The sequence below is a fragment of the Dendrobates tinctorius genome, unplaced genomic scaffold (genome assembly GCF_039654945.1).
Source record: "Dendrobates tinctorius isolate UK_male_01 unplaced genomic scaffold, ASM3965494v1 ptg000171l, whole genome shotgun sequence".
NCBI classification, from domain to species: Eukaryota; Metazoa; Chordata; class Amphibia; order Anura; family Dendrobatidae; genus Dendrobates; species Dendrobates tinctorius.
In genome coordinates, this window is record NW_027361838.1 from 2,937,753 (window position 1) to 2,957,914 (window position 20,162).

The 20,162-nt window shown below is 49.0% G+C and overlaps 1 protein-coding gene across 1 annotated transcript in view; it reads right to left on the reverse strand.

Moving 5' to 3' along the window:
• OSBPL1A (oxysterol binding protein like 1A) overlaps positions 1–20,162 on the reverse strand; it is a 249,901-nt gene that overhangs the window by 207,299 nt on the left and 22,440 nt on the right. The gene's annotated exons all lie outside the window — the stretch shown is intronic.

The window sequence follows — 20,162 nt, forward strand, 5'->3', positions numbered from 1 at the left end:
ACAACATCCGGGTTACCAGCACTGAGACTTCCGGTCATGCGCAGTGCATGTCAAGAAGTCTCTGGAGGTTAGTGCACAGAAACTGCAGTGCTGACAGCTTCTATATCATGCCATATAAGCGATCAGACTGCACAAAATGAGTGTCCCATAGTGGGACAAGGTGTAAAAAAAAAACAAAAATGAAAAAAAAATTTAAATTGTAACAATCTTTAAAAAAAGTAATTTAAAAATCAATATTTACTCTATCATTAAATCAATATTTGAATTAAAAAAAAAAATCAAACAATAAAAGCACACATATTTAGTATCGCCGTGTCCGTAACAACCAGTGCGATAAAACTGCAAAAAAAAAAATGCTTTATCATATCGCCAAACAAAAAGTGGAATAACACGCGATCAAAAAGACACATATAAATAAACATGGTACCGCTGAAAACGTCATCTTGTCCTGCAAAAAAACGAGCCACCATACACAGTCATCAGCGGAAAAATAAAAAAGTTATAGCGATGCAAAAATATTTTCTATAAGTTTTTATTGTATAAAACCCCCAAAACTTAAAAAATGATATAAATGTGGTATTGCCATAATCGTAATGAACCGAAGAATAAAACTGCTTTATCAATTTTACCACACGCAGAATGGTATAAAGAAATTCATGAATTGCTGTTTTTTGTTCATTCTGCATCCCAAAAATCGTAATAGAAAAGTCATGTGCTCGATAATGGTACCAATAAAAACGTCAACTCATCCCGCAAAAAAAACGAGACCTCATATGACTCAGTGGACCAAAATATGGAAAAATTATAGCTCTCAAAATGTGGGGATGCAAAAATTATTTTTTGCAATAAAAAGCATCTTAACGTGTGACAGCTGCCAAACATAAAAACCCGCTATAAATAGTAATCAAACCCCCCTTTATCACCCACTTAGTTAGGGAAAAATAATAAAAAAATTTTTTTTTTTTTTTTTTTATTTATTTCTATTATCCCATTAGGGCTAAAGTTAGGGTTGGGATTAGGTTTGTGGTTCTGGATGGGATTAGGTTTAGGGGTGTGTTGGGGTTAGGGTTGGAATTAGAATTGGGGGGTTTCCACTGTTTAGGCACATCAGGGGCTCTCCCAAAGTGACATGCGTCTGATCTTCATTCCAGCCAATTCTGCGTTGAAAATGTCAAACGGTGCTCCTTCCCTTCCAAGCTCTGCCATGCGCCTAAACAGTGGTTTACCCCCACATATGGGGTATCTGCATATTCAGGACAAATTGGACAACAACTATTGGGATCCAATTTCTCCTCTTACCCTTGGGAAAAAAAAATTGGGGGCAATAACATCATTTTTGTGACGAAAAGATTTTTTTAGTTTTACAGCTCTACATTATAAACTTCTGTGAAGCACTTTGGTGTTGAAAGTGCTCACCATGCATCTAGATAAGTTCATTAGGGGTGTGTCAACTTTCCAAAATGGTGTCACTTGTGGGGGATTTCCACTGTTTAGGCACATCAGGGGCTTTCCAAACGCGACATGGCGTCCGATCTCAATTCCAGCCAATTTTGCATTGAAAAAAGTCAAACGGCGCTCCTTCCATTCAGAGCTCTGCTGTGCGCCCATACAGTGGTTTACCTGCATATATGAGGTATCATCGTACTCAGGACAAATTGTACAACTTTTGGGGTCTAATTTCTCCTGTTACCCTTGGTAAAATTAAACAAATTGGTTCTGAAGTAAATTTTTTGTGAAATAAAGTTAAATGTTCATTTTTTTTTTAATCATTCCAAAAATTCCTGAAGGGTTAATAAACTTCTTGAACGTGGTTTTGAGCACCTTCAAGGGTGAAGGTTTTAGAATGGTGTCACTTTTGGGTATTTTCTATCATAGACCCCTCAAAGTGACTTCAAATGTGATGTGGTCCATAAAAAAAAATGGTGTGGTAAAAATGAGAAATCGCTGGTCAACTTTTAACCCTTATAACTTCCTAACAAAAAAAAAGAAAAATTGGTTCCAAAATTGTGCTGATGTAAAGTAAACATGTGGGAAATGTTACTTATGTATTTCGTGTGACATATTTCTCTGTTTTAAGGGCATGAAAATTCAAAGTTGGAAAATTGCGAAATTTTCAAAATTTGACAAATTTCTGCTTTTTTCACAAATAAAAGCAAATCATATCAAAGAAATTTTACCACTGTCATGAAGTACAAAATGTCACAAGAAAACAGTGTCAGAATCACCGGGATCCATGGAAGCGTTCCAGAGTTATTACCTTATAAAGGGACAGTTGTCATTAGAATTGTAAAAATTGGCCTGTCATTAACATACAAACCACCCTTAGGGGTAACGGGGTTAAGCTCTGTAGACGTCTGCATTGTGGTTATTCTGCTATACACAATTTCATGTATACTTCACGAGTTTATATATGGTAGGACGACCCCTTTGAAAATGTTCGTCTGGATGCTAGTCATTTCTATGGAAGTTACAGAATCATCATTGGACTGGCAATCTTGGCGGATTCTGGAGTTCCATGTCCAGTGGTTGGAATTGGACAGAGTTACTCCCATCTTAGCAATGAAAGGCCAAGATCGGAATAACCTTTCGTCATAGGCATATAGCTATAATTAGGACTTCACAATACGTTAAAAACATGTTAGCGTTCAAAAATCACTGTTCTCAGTTGCAGTTTGTAAAAAAAAATAAATAATAATAATAAATAATTATATATATATATATATATATATATATATATATATATATATATATATATATATATATATATATATATATATATATATATATATATATAAAATACTGTTTTACTCGCCCTCTCCGGGTCCAGCGCTCAGTCACCACTGCTGCCCCAGGTGTCCTTTATTGTATCATGACGACGCAGCCAATAACTCAGGCTACGGCTATGCCGGTTTGGACGGCGTGGGCAGCTCAGAGCTGCTGACCTCAGTTTCTTAATGACGCGTCACCAACACTGCAGACAATACCAGACATCTGGAGCAGTAGCGGAGACTCGGCGCTGGACCTGGGGAGGGCGCATAAAATGCAAGCTTTTTTGTTTTAGCAGGGAATAAAAAGGGTTTTCTGGTTTCAGCAAACCTCCAAATACCTTCATTAAGAAGAAGATGCTTTTACTCCATGTATTGGTCACATTTGCCTTCCTTGTCCCATACCATTTTTCACTTTATTGCAAACAAACATGATATAGTGAGTTATTTGACTTGATAACACTGAATAGTGTTTTGAAATAAAACGGCCACATGATGAGGAAACAAGTGTTTCTAAGATAAGGAGACAGTGAGTTATGTCCTGGTTCCTCTTTCCTTATTACTTGCATTTGCAGCTTTTCCTTGCTAGGAAAAGCCATTTTCCTTTCTTATCCGAAGCTTTTAAAGTGACGCTGGACAAGATTATGCTGTAAATAGTTGTAAAGCTTCCAAAGTAATCATGGGCTAGAAAGGGAAACTTTAAGGCTATGTTCACACGTTGCTTTTTTATGCAAATTTTCAGCTGCGTTTTTTTACAGTACCAGCAAAGACAGATTTCAGTAATCTCATGTACACATTTGTAACATGTCACTTTCTGTGCATTTGCAGCATTTTTTCACCCTTAGGAAGCAATGGGTATGTGCAAAAACACAGTAAAAACCTCAGATTTCGGATATCAGGTCTTGCAGAATTTTTAGTGCAAAAACCTTAAGGGTATGTGTACACAATCCAGAAGTGGCAGCGCTTTGGACAAAGAACATGTTCGCTGCAGTCTGTTGAACGCAGGTGAATCCGCATATGTTCGCTGAACCGTGCGGATTTATCGCGTCCAAAACATTGTATGGGTGAGATTTCTCTTGTGGAAATGCTAGAAGCTGACATGCAGCGGTCTGGAGAGACACACAGCATGTCAGTCTCTGTGGGTGAGAAATCCCATCCACTATGCTATAACATATCAACGCTGCACAAATACATAACGTCCTGCCCGCAGCGTTTATTAATTGTGTACATGTAAGAACGTGAGACAAGACGGAGCCAGCGGTGCCCTTTAAGGCCGGAACTATCAGGGCTGTCACCACTGCTGGCGGAGGAGTTTCCTCTGAAAGGGAGAGAGACCTTCCGGTCAGACAGCATTGGGCGCAGGGTACTAAAGGAGACCTGAGCACGAGAGCGAGGGAAAAAGGGAGAGGGGAAAGAGGGGGGGGGGGGGAGAGAGGGGGGGAGAGAGGGGGGGAAAGAGAGGGGGGGAAAGAGAGGGGGGGAAAGAGAGGGGGGGAGAGAGGGGGGGAGAGAGGGGGGGAGAGAGGGGGGGAGAGAGGGGGGGAGAGAGGGGGGGAGAGAGGGGGGGAGAGAGGGGGGGAGAGAGGGGGGGAGAGAGGGGGGGAGAGAGGGGGGGAGAGAGGGGGGGAGAGAGGGGGGGAGAGAGGGGGGAGAGAGGGGAAAGAGGGGGGGAAAGAGGGGGGGAAAGAGGGGGGGAAAGAGGGGGGGAAAGAGGGGAAAGAGGGGGGGGAGAGAGGGGAAAGAGGGGGGGGAGAGAGGGGAAAGAGGGGGGGGAGAGAGGGGAAAGAGGGGGGGGAGAGAGGGGAAAGAGGGGGGGGAGAGAGGGGAAAGAGGGGGGGGAGAGAGGGGAAAGAGGGGGGGAGAGAGAGGGGAAAGAGGGGGGGAGAGAGAGGGGAAAGAGGGGGGGAGAGAGAGGGGAAAGAGGGGGGGAGAGAGAGGGGAAAGAGGGGGGGAGAGAGAGGGGAAAGAGGGGGGGAGAGAGAGGGGAAAGAGGGGGGGAGAGAGAGGGGAAAGAGGGGGGGAGAGAGAGGGGAAAGAGGGGGGGAGAGAGAGGGGAAAGAGGGGGGGAGAGAGGGGAAAGAGGGGGGGAGAGAGGGGAAAGAGGGGGAGAGAGAGGGGAAAGAGGGGGAGAGAGAGGGGAAAGAGGGGGAGGAGAGAGAGGGGAAAGAGGGGGAGGAGAGAGGGGAAAGAGGGGGGGTGAGAGAGGGGAAAGAGGGGGGGTGAGAGAGGGGAAAGAGGGGGGTGAGAGAGGGGAAAGAGGGGGGTGAGAGAGGGGAAAGAGGGGGGTGAGAGAGAGGGGAAAGAGGGGGGGAGAGAGGGGAAAGAGGGGGTGAGAGAGGGGAAAGAGGGGGTGAGAGAGGGGAAAGAGGGGGGGAGAGAGGGGAAAGAGGGGGGGAGAGAGGGGAAAAGAGGGGAAAGGGGGGAGAGAGGGGAAAGAGGGGGGGAGAGAGGGGAAGAGGGGGGGAGAGAGGGGAAGAGGGGGAGAGAGGGGAGGAGAGAGGGGGGGAGAGGGGGGGAGAGAGGGGGGGAGAGAGGGGGGGAGAGAGGGGGGGAGAGAGGGGGGGAGAGAGGGGGGGAGAGAGGGGGGGAGAGAGGGGGGGAGAGAGGGGGGGAGAGAGGGGGGGAGAGGGGGGGGAGAGGGGGGGAGAGGGGGGGAGAGGGGGGGAGAGGGGGGGAGAGGGGGGGAGAGGGGGGGAGAGGGGGAGAGAGGGGGGGAGAGGGGGGGAGAGGGGGGGGGGAGAGGGGGGGGGGAGAGGGGGGGGGGAGAGGGGGGGGGGAGAGAGGGGGGGAGAGAGGGGGGGAGAGAGGGGGGGAGAGAGGGGGGGAGAGAGGGGGGAAAGAGGGGGGAAAGAGGGGGGAAAGAGGGGGGGAAAGAGGGGGGGAGAGAGGGGGGGGAAAGAGGGGGGGAGAGAGGGGAAAGAGGGGGGGAGAGAGGGGGGGAAAGAGGGGGGGAGAGAGGGGGGGAAAGAGGGGGGGAGAGAGGGGGGGAAAGAGGGGGGGAGAGAGGGGGGGAAAGAGGGGGGGAGAGAGGGGGGGAAAGAGGGGGGGAGAGAGGGGGGGAAAGAGGGGGGGAGAGAGGGGGGGAAAGAGGGGGGGAGAGAGGGGGGAAAGAGGGGGGGAGAGAGGGGAAAGAGGGGGGGAGAGAGGGGAAAGAGGGGGGGAGAGAGGGGGGGAAAGAGGGGGGGAGAGAGGGGGGAAAGAGGGGGGGAGAGAGGGGAAAGAGGGGGGGAGAGAGGGGAAAGAGGGGGGGAGAGAGGGGAAAGAGGGGGGGAGAGAGGGGAAAGAGGGGGGGAGAGAGGGGAAAGAGGGGGGGAGAGAGGGGAAAGAGGGGGGGAGAGAGGGGAAAGAGGGGGGGAGAGAGGGGAAAGAGGGGGGGAGAGAGGGGAAAGAGGGGGGGAGAGAGGGGAAAGAGAGGGGGGGAGAGAGGGGAAAGAGAGGGGGGGAGAGAGGGGAAAGAGAGGGGGGGAGAGAGGGGAAAGAGGGGGGGAGAGAGGGGAAAGAGGGGGGGGAGAGAGGGGAAAGAGGGGGGGGAGAGAGGGGAAAGAGGGGGGGGAGAGAGGGGAAAGAGGGGGGGGAGAGAGGGGAAAGAGGGGGGGGAGAGAGGGGAAAGAGGGGGGGGAGAGAGGGGAAAGAGGGGGGGGGAGAGAGGGAAAGAGGGGGGGGAGAGAGGGGAAAGAGGGGGGGGAGAGAGGGGAAAGAGGGGGGGGAGAGAGGGGAAAGAGGGGGGGAGAGAGGGGAAAGAGGGGGGGGAGAGGGGAAAGAGGGGGGGAGAGAGGGGAAAGAGGGGGGGGAGAGAGAGGGGAAAGAGGGGGGGAGAGAGAGGGGAAAGAGGGGGGGAGAGAGAGGGGAAAGAGGGGGGGAGAGAGAGGGGAAAGAGGGGGGGAGAGAGGGGAAAGAGGGGGGGAGAGAGGGGAAAGAGGGGGGGAGAGAGGGGAAAGAGGGGGAGGAGAGAGAGGGGAAAGAGGGGGAGGAGAGAGGGGAAAGAGGGGGGGTGAGAGAGGGGAAAGAGGGGGGTGAGAGAGGGGAAAGAGGGGGGTGAGAGAGGGGAAAGAGGGGGGTGAGAGAGAGGGGAAAGAGGGGGGTGAGAGAGGGGAAAGAGGGGGGTGAGAGAGGGGAAAGAGGGGGGGTGAGAGAGAGGGGAAAGAGGGGGGGAGAGAGGGGAAAGAGGGAGAGAACTAAAAATGAAACGGATCCGTCAAAAAACAGATGCAATGGACGACCATCTGTCATAATCCGCCACTAATGTAAGTATATGGGGAAAAAACGGATCCGCCAAAAAATGGAAGATCCGCTTTTTTTTTTTTTTTTTAAAAACAGCGGATATTGACTGACGTCAAACAACTGAAGTGTGAAAGAGGCCTAAGGGTATGTGCACACTGCAGATTCTGGCCGCAGCAGTTCCGCAGACAGGCGGGCAAATCTGCAGATAAACCGCAGGTCACTTTACCTGCGGATCCGCGAGGAAAAAAAACGTAGGTGAATCCGCAGCGTGGGCACGCAGCCTAAGGGTCTGTGCACACACTGTGGATTCTGCTGCGGATCCGCAGACATTGTACAGTACAATGTTAGCCTATGGGATTTCAAATCCGCAGTGCACATGCTGCGGATTTTTCCCTGCAGATTTGCTGCGGTTTTAAATCCGCAGCCTGTCAATTCTTTCTGCGGATTCCGCAGCAGTTTGCCACCTGTTCCATTGTCCAGGTGTCAATCCACAGGAGAAAACCGCAGACAAATCCGCAGATAAACTGCAGGTCACTTTACCTGCGATTTTACCTACTAATCCGCAGCGTGTGCACATACCCTAAGGATGTGTGCACACGCTGTGGATTCTGCTGCGGACCCGCAGCGGGTTTGGTCCTGCGGACCCGCAGCGGGTTTGGTCCTGCGGACCCGCAGCGGGTTTGGTCCTGCGGACCCGCAGCGGGTTTGGTCCTGCGGACCCGCAGCGGGTTTGGTCCTGCGGACCCGCAGCGGGTTTGGTCCTGCGGACCCGCAGCGGGTTTGGTCCTGCGGTGTACAGTACCATTATAACCTATGTAAAATGAAAACCGCAGTGCAGACACTGCTGAATTTTCCACGCGTTTTTTCTGCGGTTTCAAATCCGCAGCATGTCAGTTCTTTGTGCGGATTCCGCTGCAGTTTAGCACCTGCTCCATGGCAGGTGTCAAACCGCAGGGGAAGCCCGCAGGCCAAACCGCAGAAAAACTGCAGGTCTTTTGACCTGCGGATTTACCTGCGGTTTTCATCAAATCCACGCGGAAAATTCCGCAGAGCAATCCGCAGTGTGTGCACACCCTCAGGCTATGTGCACACGCTGCAGTTTTTGCTGCGGATCTGCAGCAGTTCTGCAGACAGTGTACACTGCAGCAGTTCTGTACATGTGCCGTGCACATGCTGCGGTTTTGAATCCGCAGAAAGAAATGACATGTGACTTCTTTTCTGCGGATTCTGCTGCGGTTTACCATCTCCTCCACTGTAGAGGTGATAAACCGCAGGGGAAAACCACAGGCCAATCTGCAGGTCCTTTTACCTGCAGTTCCACAGATACAAATCCGCAGACCAATCCGCAGCGTGAGCACATAGCCCAAGTGTCTCGTTTTTCTTGTGTATTCTTTTGCCATTGCCTTTACCTCCTTGTGAGGAGTATTATTTAGTAAATATTTGTTAACCCCTTCTGTCTCTGGTTACTCACTGCATCCAGCGAACTGCTTCCTCTCTTAGGCTAGTTTCACCCTAGCGTTCTTGGGCGCAGCGCCGCCGCTAAGCCCTGCCCACGGCCACGTCCCCTCCGGTCAGTTCCTTCTCTGATCGCATGACACTGCATGCGATCACCGTACCCTATATTTAGCGTTGGGTACGCTGACCGTGCGCTGGTGTGATTTTGCTGACGCTGCACCCAGAGCACAAAAATGCAACAGCGTGCTTTTGTGCTCAGGGCGCAGCGCCAGCAAAATCACACCAGCGCACGGTCATCGTACCCATTGCTAAATATAGGGTACGGTGATCGCATGCAGTGTCATGCGATCAGAGGAGGAACTGACCGGAGGGGGCGCGGCCAGGGCGGAGCTTAGCGGCGGCCCTGCGCTGCGCCCCAGAACGCTAGTGTGAAACTAGCTTTACATATACATACACTTTGGAAGTTGCATCGTGATTTTTTGAGGGGCACTAAACCATCAGCATGCGCAAGAGACTGCAAAAACTCAGGACACAAACCTGCAAGAGAGCAGGTTTTGACTGCAGAAATAAAAGGAAAGGAGCACTTTTGCGAAACAGCGCTGTCGGGATGGGAGCACGCTCAGCTGGAGATTCTGCACTGAAGCACTTTACAGGTGAGCTTTCATTTTGCTCTATGGCTTATATTGTACGAATCTGCACTGAAGCACTATATAGGTGTACTTTCACACTGATTTTTCACTTTGTTTTATGGCTCATAGCAATAAGCATTTAATTTTTGGCTAAACCATTATGAGCCGTTTCACTGGCCATTGTTAGTTCGTTTTTTTCTATCGATTTGGGAATGCTGCTTTTTTCATAGTGAACATTTATCCATTGCACTACGCACTTTATGTTTCCTTATATGAATAGGCATTGATCTTTTCATACTCTGGCAATTTATCGTCGAACCCTTTATTATCAGAGTTTGTGTGTACAGAAAACAAAAAGGGGTTGTTTAAGTCAATCCTGGTTCCTAGGGTATATAGGGTGTATGGAGGTCAGAGCTTGTTCCCCTACTCAGGGCCCCTCACTAGGAGACAGAATAGTAAGCCAAAAATCTGGCTTACCCTGACAAAATTAGCAGCGCTTTCAGCTGCAAACAAAGAGATCACCTCTTATGAAAACGCCCCTTTAATGCTTTGTCAAGCCTTATTCACAGGATAATCAAAAGCTTAAAACCTCACCAAGGCTTGTAGAGAAGAATAAATCCTTAAACAGAAATCTGTTATGTCCTCAAATGCCAGTAACCTACCAATATGGGGTTAATCTGCAGGTTCCATACTGAAAACCCAGCTACCAGGAGGGAAGGAACTTTCAGTCACACAGGTGAGCAGAAATGGGTACAGTGATTGCTAACTACCGTACATAGTGAGCGGAGGCTGTAGGCCAGGGGTCTCAAACTCGGCAGAGTAAATGGGCTGCACATAAAATAAAATTTGAGCTGGCGGGCCGCATTCCTTTCAGACTTAATACACCTCGTACACGCGTGGCCCCGTTCCGTACACCTTGTAAACCCCTCCTTCCTGACCCCACACAACCTTACCTTCATCCAGCACCATGACAACCAGCACAGACAGCAGCGTCCTGCATACACTGAGGCCCCTGAACATGTGACCCCTGACTCCTCCCCCTCCTGTGACCTCATCCCAGGTCCTATGCAGTGTGTACACACAGAACAGCTATCGCACGCTCCTGAATGGGCGCCTTCCCCCTGCCTCAGGGAGTGAGACATGTGGTGCACCGCAGATGCCTGCCTCAAGGGCCGCATGCGGCCGCATGTTTGAGACCTCTGCTCTAGGCACACTAAATGGCAGCTTGCAGTACAGCGTAGCGTATCAGTGAAGAGATGGCGGTCAGTCATTGTGGCAGGGTGTGCCTTCAGCCGACGCTCACTGATTCCGTGACGGCGCTCCTCCATGACTGAAAGATGGAGTCAGTGGGAGGGATAAAGTTAATTTCTTCCCGTTAGCTGTCAATTCAGAATGGCAAATATAGAATGCTACTGACCTGCAGATTAACCTCATTGATAGGTTAATAGCATTCAGGGACATGACAGGTTCTCTTTAAGGTATCGCTCACATTACTGTTTAACACGCCCGAGCGCTGTATAACACGGCAGTGCAGATCTGTGATGTGTATCAGATAGCGCTCGGCCCAATGTTATACTAGTAGTGCAGATCTCAAGATGAGAAAACAATCACAGGATGCTGCAAGAGTCTCAAAAGATCAGATCACATGCACCGGATCCTCCGGTGGGCCCAGGCACGCCCCCAGCTCCTGCCTCCTTCATTCCTGCCTGCCCTGCTTGCTGACAGTGTGCGCTGAGCGGTGCGCACTTTATTGCATAGCCGGCACCGGCATGTAGGCTGCACAAGTGATGTGATGTGAAGTGCAGGGGCAGCTCCATCATATCACCTGCCACCTATCTGGCAGGAGAGCTGTGTGTGCCTGCCAACCCTCACTTCAGCCAGCACAGTCAGAGGCACAGCTGACTGAGGCAGAGTCTGAGGTTATGTCTGCAGCATTTCCGCAACTCCCTGCCGCGGGTAAAACGCATGCGGAATTCGCATGCGTTTTCCCGCAAAACACTAGCGGTTTGCAAGCGTTTTTAGCTTGCAGAATGCTTGCGCTTTTCCAAGCGATTTGTAGCATCGCTTGGAAAAGTGATTGACAAGCACTATGCTTGATAAGTGTGACCAAGAGTTGCAGCATCAATAGTTAAAGATAGAATGTTAAAAAATAATTTAAAAAATAAAAAATATGGTTATTCTCACCTTCTGACACAGCCCCCGATATCCTTCGTGGCAGTCCTGGTACGTTCTGTTCCCAGGGATGCCTTGTGATAATGACCTCTGTTGACTTAGCAGTCTCGCGAGACCGCTACGTCAGAAGAGGTCATTCACGCAATGTATCCCTGGAAACGGGAGTTGCCGCCTGCGCCAATGAGGACCGGGGGGCTGTCCGAGGGTAAGTAGATCTCTATTTTTTTATTTTAATTCTATTTTTTACAGGAATATGTTACCCAGGGCATGGAGGAGAGTCCACACATGAAGTGCTCACTTTACGCATGGTCGGCATACCACATGCGTAAAGTGAGCGTTTCAATGCAATCCTATAGCAGCGGAATTGCTGCGACTGTAATTATGAACATGCTGCGTATTTTACCACTATGCCATTACGTAGCGGTAAAATCCGTAGCATTGACACAGCAACTGCGGAATCCCATAGGATTGCATGGGGATGTGTTTAAGCTTTTTTTTTTAGTGTTTCCGCGGCCGCACAGGAAACAGGGGGGGGGGGGGGGCCACAGGAAGCTAGAGGTGACACGGTGGGGGAAGGGGATTCTCAGGTATTTAACACTTTTGCAACATCCACCTTACATGTATGGCGCATGTTAAAACAGTGCCACTGTCAATCTCTGACAGTGGCATTTAAGGCCTCTTTCACATTTCAGTTTTTTGTCATCAATCAAAAGCCGCCGTTTTTACAAAATAAAAAAACAGATCCGACATTTTTGTCCCATTGACTTACATTAGCGGCGGATTACGACTGATTGTCGTCCGTTGCATCCGTTTTTGCGACGGATCCGTTTTATTTTTAGCGTCCCCTGACTGGAGTAGACGGACTAGGAAACGTTTTTTTCAGCGGCGGAACCGCTATTTTACAATGCGCATGCCCGGAAGATCTATCCTGTCATGCATTTTAAAGGGAACCTGTCACCCCCCCAGGGCATTTTTCAGTTCAAGAACCACCTTCAGAGCAGCACTAAAGCTGCATTCTGTGAAAGTGGCTTTTCTTTTTCTGACCCACAGTAATGCCAAAATATTGACTTTTATAATTAGCTCCTCATACCTATAATGTGTCCCACAGGTATGTTGTGTCCCCCTTTATCAGCCGCCTACCATCCATCAATCATGCCAGTCCGAGGCCTCAGTGCAGCCCACGATCTGTCCATCATGATGCCCCGTGCGTCGCTGCCTCCTCCTGATTTGAATCCCGATGCCTGCGCTGTGTTCTCGGGCATGCGCAGTGCGCGCTGCCCGAGAACAGACATCCGGCTATTGCGCCTGCGTGTTGCGGAGGCCCCAGATTGCGGCGGTGAAAAATATCTCTCTACCTCTCTTTTTCCGGACCTCTGTTCCTTTAAATTTCTGGCACTTAGCGAGTACAGCGGATCCGTCCAAGAAACGGTGGCATCAGTCTGTTGCAAAACGGAAATCGATCCATTTTTTTGACACTTTGGCAGTTTGAAACTGACGGCAAACAACTGAAATGTGAAAAAGGCCTAACTCGTACCAACATGCGTGCGCATCATTCTCTCACCCATTGGCACGCCCATGACGTGATCGCAGGTCGCTGATGGGTTGTCATGACAGCCGGGGATCAGCTTCATGTTGCCGGGCTTCAAAGGAGACTCTGATTTCTGCTCTATGCAGCGATGCTGTGGCATCACTGTATATAATAACACATGAGATCGGACGATCGCATCTTCATGTCCCCTAAGGGGGCAAACTATCAGTGCAAAGTAAAAAAAAATATTTTAAATAATTAAGAGTTCAAACCATCCCTTTTTATCCCATTGAAAATAAAAATATTTAAAAAAAAAACCATATTTGGTATCACTGCATTCAGAAAAGTCCGATCAATATATAAAATGGTACTAATAAAAACATCTCGCCCCGCAGGAAAAAAGCTGATACAGTTTTCCTGTGTGTAATAAAATATGCAGGAGTCACCGTCTTCTGCCGCTGTGTCGTTGCTTCGGTCTGCTTTGTTGCAGTGGAATATGGCCACCGGTAAATATTTTACTACACACACAGGACTTACATTACTGATATCACTCCTGTGGTTAAGTAAAAAAATAACCTGGAGTGACATTTTAAATAAGATAGGTCAGCATTTCTGTGTGGTGTAGTATATTGAGGATGTGTCCCGTGTGGTGCGTGCAGTATATAGAGGATCTGTCCCGTGTGGTGCAGTATATGGAGTATGAGTCCCGTGTGGTGCAGTATATGGAGTATGAGTCCCGTGTGGTGCAGTATATGGAGTATGAGTCCCGTGAGGTGCAGTATATAGAGGATGTGTCCCGTGTGGTGCAGTATATGGAGTATGTGTCCCGTGTGGTGCAGTATATGGAGTATGTGTCCCGTGTGGTGCAGTATATGGAGTATGTGTCCCGTGTGGTGCAGTATATGGAGTATGTGTCCCGTGTGGTGCAGTATATGGAGTATGTGTCCCGTGTGGTGCAGTATATAGAGGATCTGTCCCGTGTGGTGCAGTATATGGAGTATGAGTCCCGTGTGGTGCAGTATATGGAGTATGTGTCCCGTGTGGTGCAGTATATGGAGTATGAGTCCCGTGTGGTGCAGTATATAGAGGATGTGTCCCACATATACTGTGGTGCAGTATATGGAGTATGAGTCCCGTGTGGTGCAGTATATAGAGGATGTGTCCCACATATACTGTGGTGCAGTATATGGAGTATGAGTCCCGTGTGGAGCAGTATATAGAGGATGTGTCCCGTGTGGAGCAGTATATAGAAGATGTGTCCCGTGTGGTGCAGTATATAGAGGATGTGTCCCGTGTGGTGCAGTATATGGAGTATGTGTCCCGTGTGGTGCAGTATATGGAGTATGTGTCCCGTGAGGTGCAGTATATAGAGGATCTGTCCCGTGTGGTGCAGTATATGGAGTATGAGTCCCGTGTGGTGCAGTATATGGAGTATGTGTCCCGTGTGGTGCAGTATATGGAGTATGTGTCCCGTGTGGTGCAGTATATGGAGTATGTGTCCCGTGTGGTGCAGTATATGGAGTATGTGTCCCGTGTGGTGCAGTATATGGAGTATGTGTCCCGTGTGGTGCAGTATATGGAGTATGTGTCCCGTGTGGTGCAGTATATGGAGTATGTGTCCCGTGTGGTGCAGTATATGGAGTATGTGTCCCGTGTGGTGCAGTATATGGAGTATGTGTCCCGTGTGGTGCAGTATATGGAGTATGTGTCCCGTGTGGTGCAGTATATGGAGTATGTGTCCCGTGTGGTGCAGTATATGGAGTATGTGTCCCGTGTGGTGCAGTATATGGAGTATGTGTCCCGTGTGGTGCAGTATATGGAGTATGTGTCCCGTGTGGTGCAGTATATGGAGTATGTGTCCCGTGAGGTGCAGTATATAGAGGATCTGTCCCGTGTGGTGCAGTATATGGAGTATGAGTCCCGTGTGGTGCAGTATATGGAGTATGTGTCCCGTGTGGTGCAGTATATGGAGTATGAGTCCCGTGTGGTGCAGTATATAGAGGATGTGTCCCACATATACTGTGGTGCAGTATATGGAGTATGAGTCCCGTGTGGTGCAGTATATGGAGTATGAGTCCCGTGTGGTGCAGTATATAGAGGATGTGTCCCACATATACTGTGGTGCAGTATATGGAGTATGTGTCCCGTGTGGTGCAGTATATGGAGTATGTGTCCCGTGTGGTGCAGTATATGGAGTATGTGTCCCGTGTGGTGCAGTATATGGAGTATGTGTCCCGTGTGGTGCAGTATATGGAGTATGTGTCCCGTGTGGTCAGGGCTGTGGAGTCGGTAAGCCAAACCTGCGACTCCGACTCCTCAATTTCCCCGACTCCGACACATATTGCTTATATTTAAGTGAAAAATTTATTGTAGTACAATGTGAACCTCAGACATTTAATCATTTTTATGATCCAATAATCAAGATATTTAGATAGAACAGAATATATATTGGTGTACTACCCGGTTTTCATTCTTTTTGGTACAGATACGATATGGATAGACAGATATGGATAAATGGATAGATAGAGCAGATTTCTAATCTGTTTTTGCTATTGAAAACATTATCTATGAGCTCAAAAACCTTTCAGGTGATGCAGTTTTTTAAAAAGATGATCAACTTTTGCAGCTGAAAAACGTATCCTCAAAAAACACAGGAAAAACGCTGTGTGTGAATGTAGCCTTAGATCAGGAATAGAACAGCCATTTATAGGACATTTCATAACTTTCCCAAACTCCTATGAAAAAATATTCAGCACATCCTGCATTGAACTACTGTGCCCAATTTATTATATATTTTAGGAGTCGGAGTCGGTCCATTTTATACCGACTCCAACTCCGACTCCACCAAAATGAGCTCCGACTCCGACTCAGACTCCACGACTCCGACTCCACAGCCCTGCGTGTGGTGCAGTATATGGAGTATGTGTCCCATGTGGTGCAGTATATGGAGTATGTGTCCCGTGTGGTGCAGTATATGGAGTATGTGTCCCGTGTGGTGCAGTATATAGAGGATGTGTCCCCTGTGGTGCAGTATATGGAGTATGTGTCCCGTGAGGTGCAGTATATAGAGGATCTGTCCCGTGTGGTGCAGTATATGGAGTATGAGTCCCGTGTGGTGCAGTATATAGAGGATGTGTCCCGTGTGGTGCAGTATATGGAGTATGTGTCTCGTGTGGTGCAGTATATAGAGGATCTGTCCCGTGTGGTGCAGTATATGGAGTATGAGTCCCGTGTGGTGCAGTATATAGAGGATGTGTCCCGTGTGGTGCAGTATATGGAGTATGTGTCCCGTGTGGTGCAGTATATGGAGTATGTGTCCCGTGTGGTGCAGTATATGGAGGATGTGTACCGTGTGGTGCAGTATATAGAGGATGTGTCCCGTGTGATGCAGTATATAGATGTGTCCCTTGTGGTGCAGTATATGGAGTATGTGTCCCGTGTGGTGCAGTATATAGATGTGTCCCTTGTGGTGCAGTATATGGAGTATGTGTCCCGTGTGATGCAGTATATAGATGTGTCCCTTGTGGTGCAGTATATGGAGTATGTGTCCCGTGTGGTGCAGTATATAGAGGATCTGTCCCGTGTGGTGCAGTATTATAGAGGATCTGTCCCGTGTGGTGCAGTATATGGAGTATGAGTCCCGTGTGGTGCAGTATATAGAGGATGTGTCCCGTGTGGTGCAGTATGTGTCCCGTGTGGTGCAGTATATAGAGGATCTGTCCCGTGTGGTGCAGTATATGGAGTATGTGTCCCGTGTGGTGCAGTATATGGAGTATGTGTCCCGTGTGGTGCAGTATATAGAGGATGTGTCCCGTGTGGTGCAGTATATGGAGTATGTGTCCCGTGTGGTGCAGTATATGGAGTATGTGTCCCGTGTGGTGCAGTATATGGAGTATGTGTCCCGTGTGGTGCAGTATATGGAGTATGTGTCCCGTGTGGTGCAGTATAGAGAGTATGTGTCCCGTGTGGTGCAGTATATAGAGGATCTGTCCCGTGTGGTGCAGTATATAGAGGATCAGTCCCGTGTGGTGCAGTATATGGAGTATGAGTCCCGTGTGGTGCAGTATATAGAGGATGTGTCCCGTGTGGTGCAGTATATGGAGTATGTGTCCCGTGTGGTGCAGTATATGGAGTATGAGTCCCGTGTGGTGCAGTATATAGAGGATGTGTCCCGTGTGGTGCAGTATATGGAGTATGTGTCCCGTGTGGTGCAGTATATAGAGGATCTGTCCCGTGTGGTGCAGTATATGGAGTATGTGTCCCGTGTGGTGCAGTATATGGAGTATGTGTCCCGTGTGGTGCAGTATATGGAGTATGTGTCCCGTGTGGTGCAGTATATGGAGTATGTGTCCCGTGTGGTGCAGTATATGGAGTATGTGTCCCGTGTGGTGCAGTATATGGAGTATGTGTCCCGTGTGGTGCAGTATATGGAGTATGTGTCCCGTGTGGTGCAGTATATGGAGTATGTGTCCCGTGTGGTGCAGTATATGGAGTATGTGTCCCGTGTGGTGCAGTATATGGAGTATGTGTCCCGTGTGGTGCAGTATATGGAGTATGTGTCCCGTGTGGTGCAGTATATGGAGTATGTGTCCCGTGAGGTGCAGTATATAGAGGATCTGTCCCGTGTGGTGCAGTATATGGAGTATGAGTCCCGTGTGGTGCAGTATATAGAGGATCTGTCCCGTGTGGTGCAGTATATGGAGTATGAGTCCCATGTGGTGCAGTATATGGAGTTTGTGTCCCATGTGGTGCAGTATATGGAGTATGTGTCCCGTGAGGTGCAGTATATAGAGGATGTGTCCCGTGTGGTGCAGTATATGGAGTATGTGTCCCGTGTGGTGCAGTATATGGAGTATGTGTCCCGTGAGGTGCAGTATATAGAGGATCTGTCCCGTGAGGTGCAGTATATGGAGTATGTGTCCCGTGTAGTGCAGTATATAGAGGATGTGTCCCGTGTGGTGCAGTATATGGAGTATGTGTCCCGTGAGGTGCAGTATATAGAGGATCTGTCCCGTGTGGTGCAGTATATGGAGTATGTGTCCCGTGTGGTGCAGTATATAGAGGATGTGTCCCGTGTGGTGCAGTATATAGAGGATGTGTCCCATGTGGTGCAGTATATGGAGTATGTGTCCCGTGAGGTGCAGTATATAGAGGATCTGTCCCGTGTGGTGCAGTATATGGAGTATGAGTCCCATGTGGTGCAGTATATGGAGTTTGTGTCCCATGTGGTGCAGTATATGGAGTATGTGTCCCGTGAGGTGCAGTATATAGAGGATGTGTCCCGTGTGGTGCAGTATATGGAGTATGTGTCCCGTGTGGTGCAGTATATGGAGTATGTGTCCCGTGAGGTGCAGTATATAGAGGATCTGTCCCGTGAGGTGCAGTATATGGAGTATGTGTCCCGTGTAGTGCAGTATATAGAGGATGTGTCCCGTGTGGTGCAGTATATGGAGTATGTGTCCCGTGAGGTGCAGTATATAGAGGATCTGTCCCGTGTGGTGCAGTATATGGAGTATGTGTCCCACATGGTGTAGTATATAGAGGTGGTGTCCCGTGTGGTGCAGTATATAAAGGATCTGTCCCGTGTGGTGAGTATATGGAGTATGAGTCCCGTGTGGTGCAGTATATAGAGGATGTGTCTCGTGTGGTGTAGTATATAGAGGATCTGTCCTGTGCTGTGCAGTACATAGAGGAGGTGTCCTGTGTGGTATACTATATAGAGGATGTTTCCTGTGTGGTGTAGTATATAGAGGATCTGTCAGATTTCGTGTGTGGTGTGGTATATAAGATCTATCCTGTGTGGTATTTTTACTTAACTGCATGGTGGGCCCCAAGAATGATTTTTTTCTGGTGGGCCCAAGGTACTCCAGTCCGACGAAGACATGCACCCATACAAGTCTATGGGTGTGTGTATGTTTAAAGAGAATACATCACCTCATTTTTGGGCTATGAGATGCGGCTACCACCATCAGGGGCTTATCGACAGCATTCTGTAATGCTGTAGATAAGCCGCCAATAAAACCTGAAAGAGAAGAAACATGGATTTTTGTGATAACTCACCGTAAAATCTGAGATGTTCATTGGGGGACACAGGACAGTGGGTGTTTGCTACTGCCCCAGGAGGCTGACACTAAGTGGATGAAAAAAAGGTTAGCTTCTCCTCCGTAGTATACACCCTCAGTTCGGTGCAAAAGCAGTAGGAGATCTACAAGACAAAATCAGCCTCAATGCAGGTAACAACCTGTCTAGAAAACCAACCTGGTATCAAATACCTATTAATAAACAAAAAGGAGCCAATTGGCTAACAGGGTGGATGCTGTGTCACCCAATGAGCGTCTCTGAGAAAAGGATTTTACGGTGAGTTATCACAAAAATCCATGTTTCTCCTTCGCCTCATTGGGGGACACAGGACAGTGGGACGTCCTAAAGCAGTCCCTGGGTGGGGAGTAGACTCACCGGTCCAAGCTACACGAACCTACTGTGTAAAGGTGCGCCACTGCTTGGAGAATCCTTTTACCCAGGCTGCATGTGCTGAAGCCAGCGTATGGACATTTATAATGTTTGCCTTGCATACCTGCTCCGCCGATGCCTGGTGCCGAAGAGCCCACTGCTCGAGCTGAGTGCGCTCTGATCTCTGCTAGCAAAGCTGCGCCTCAGGTGCGGTAGGATTCCTGAATCATCAGCCGAATCCACCTGGCTATGGTCGCTCTTGAGGCAAGTCCCTTCCTGCGACCCTCAAGGAGCACAAACAGTGTGTCTGTCTGACGAAAGGATGCCGTCCGTGTCACGTACCGCCTGGGAGCTCTCCCCAGGTCTAACGTATGAAGAGCCTTTTCCACCCGGTGTACTGGTGCCGGGAAAAAAGGAGGACAAGGCAATATCCTCATTAAAACGAAATGAGGAAACAACCTTCTGCAGAAAAAGGGGGAGCTGGCCTAAGAACCACCTTTCCCTTGTGAGATATCAGGAACGGAGCTCGGCAAGATAGAGCTGCCAGCTCCGGGAGCCGCCTGATTTATGTTATCACCACGCGGACCACCACCTTCCAGGGAAGGTATGTTGAAGATACCTCTTGTAGTGGCTTGAATGTAGCTTCCTGCAGAACGCCTAGGACCAGGTTAAGGTCCCAGTTGTCCCGAGGGGTCCTATAGGGGGGGTACCAAGTGTGAGACCCCCTGGCTGAAGGTCTATACCTGCAGACTGGTAGCGATTCTGCGCTGGAACAGGATGGATAAGGCAGATATTAGTCTCCTAAGGGAACTTGGAGCTAAACCCGAGTCCAAGCCGGACTGGGGAAAAACGCCAAAATGTTGGCAATCGAGAATCTCAGTGGAGAACGACCGTGGTCCTGACACCATGAAAAGGCAATCCTCCAGGTGCGGTGGAAAATAT